Consider the following 2,413-nt stretch of genomic DNA (forward strand, 5'->3'; position numbering starts at 1 on the left):
CCTAAAGTCTAGCACTTTCACCCTACTAGTTACCTTACCCACTCGACGTCTTACGGTGAATTCTAGTATTAGGTGATCACTGACCCCCAGATGGCTACCGATCCGGAGGTCCCCTACCAAGTCATCCCCCGTTGCCAATACAAGACCCTCTACTGACTGAATATGAACTGGAAATCCCCTTATCTATGATGTCCTGTACACAGGTTAGAAACCTGCGTGAGCGGTGGGACTTTGCCGTCTGCATCTCCCAGCAGATGTCCGGGTAGTTTAGGTCCCCCATGACTACCGCCTCTTTAGCTTTTATGGTCTCCGAGAGCTGCCTCAGGAGCCCCGAATCTCTTTCTTCCCCTTGATGTGGGGGTCTGTAGCAGACCCCTACCACCAAATCCCTTTCTCCTTGCCCCCCATGTGGCCTAACCCACAATCCTTCTACCTCCTCATCCTTGGATTCCGTCTTGATGAGGGTCGATGTATATTGCTCCTTGACATAGAGCGCAACCCCTCCCCCTTTCTTCCCCACCCTGTCCTTTCTGTACAGTCTATAACCCTCAATATGTACTGCCCAGTCGTGGGACGAATCCCACCAGGTTTCCGTTAGCCCCACTAAGTCATAGGTGTTTTGTGCAAGCAGGAGCGATGGAAGCCACTATGCAAAATGCAGGTCTGTGAAAATGCAAATGCCTGACAGGGAAGATCAGAGGGGATGGGGGTTAATAGGTGTGAAACAGGTGTGCAAGAAAGGGGTTGTGTCGACCCGGTGATTGGTAAAATGTAGAGAGTTTGCCTGAGGCTAGTGGGTGGCAGGCAGGTTATAATGTGCCATAAATCCAGTGTCTATATTCAGTCCATGATTTTTTTGATTCCAGCAGATTGATGAAGTGAAGTTCGTCGGCTCGTCTACGAAAGGTGTTTTGCAGATTCCCGTGGGGGATTAGAACCGAGAGATCGGAGAGAGCGGTTGTCTTGTGAGATATGTGCACGCACAGGGCCTCGGGGGGGTTGTCGTGGAGAGATGCAGTGTGCGTTCATTCTGGTGCGCGGTTGTCGTTCGGTGTCTCCTCCGTATTTTCCATCCGGGCATTCGGTGCACGGGATGCGACGTATGACGTTTCTGGAGGTGCGTGTGTAAGGCCCAGCAATGGTGACGGCTCTCTTGTAGCTGTTCTGGGAGCGGTGGAGATGTGTTGGCGGGTTTTACGTGTCTTGCCCCGGCGCGGTCGGGATCCGGTCGGTGTGCTTTGTGCCACAGGAAGTTTGCTGCTGGTGATGAGGTTGGTGAGGGACGCTGCGTGTTTAAGGGCTAGGATGGGTGGCTTCCTTCAAGAATTGGGTCTTCTTCTAGCCTGGGCTGCGGTAGTTTGAGGCTTTTCCGTACAGGTCCCAGGGAAGGATGGTGCCGTAACTATCCTTGTGCGTTCGTGGGGACTTTCTGTTGCACGGCAGCACTTCTTCCCCCGGTATCCAGTGGCTCTTTCAAACGTGCGCCCTCTCTCTGGAGGAGTGTCCTTGTCGGGCGAAAGCCCTTGTGAGATGTGCGAGGTGACGATCCCCGCTAATCGCACGCCGTGAGCGGCGACACACCGTCCGTCCCTGGAGCCTGCACCAGACGTCTAACAGCCGTCGCAGCACATGCTAGAAGGGGACCCGACTGCACGGGATCGCCCGAGCCCCCGTCGCAGCCCTTACACCCGCCCCGAGCCGCGGCAACCGCACCGCCAGCACCAAACGGGGGGGTGGGTAAGTGTGCCTGTGTACAGGTAGGTGCACGTGGGCGTGCGCATGTGCACAGACGAGGCCCTTTGGGGAGATGTGGTCTGTTTATTAGACCAACTCAATAGTTGGGGAAAAGTTCACGCTTTGTCAGCCATGTGTGCGTGCCTGTGAGGGTGTGTATGGGTGGGTGCCTGTGTATATCTACGGGTGGGTGTGTGTACACGTGTCTCTGTGCGTGTGTACATGTGGACGTGCACACGTCTGGGTGTACCTGTACCTGTAGGTCCATGTGGGTGGGTGTACGTGTGTCTGTGTACACGTGTGCGTGTATACATGTGTATGTGTCTGTGCACATGTGGGTGCACACGCCGCTGGGTGTACAAGTCCGTGTGGGTGCGTGCGCACACGTGTCTATGTGCATGTGGGCGAGTGTGGGGGTTCACGCGGGTGGGTGTCCACGTCTGTGCTCGTGTGGGTGTACATGTTTGTGCATGCGGGTGTGAGCGTACGGGGGTGCGTACGTGTGGGTGTGCAAATATCTTGTATCTACGTGTGGGTGTGCGCACGTGGGTATGAGTGTGTAAGTGTGTGCGGGTGTGCGCACACGCCCCCTGACTGCCCGCAGTGACCAATCAGCCGCCCCTCCCTCATCACTCCCTCATCATAACGACCCCGCCCCTCATGAATATTCATGAGGCGG

Source organism: Alligator sinensis, unplaced genomic scaffold (assembly GCF_000455745.1).
Source record: "Alligator sinensis unplaced genomic scaffold, ASM45574v1 scaffold1531_1, whole genome shotgun sequence".
Taxonomy (NCBI): domain Eukaryota; kingdom Metazoa; phylum Chordata; order Crocodylia; family Alligatoridae; genus Alligator; species Alligator sinensis.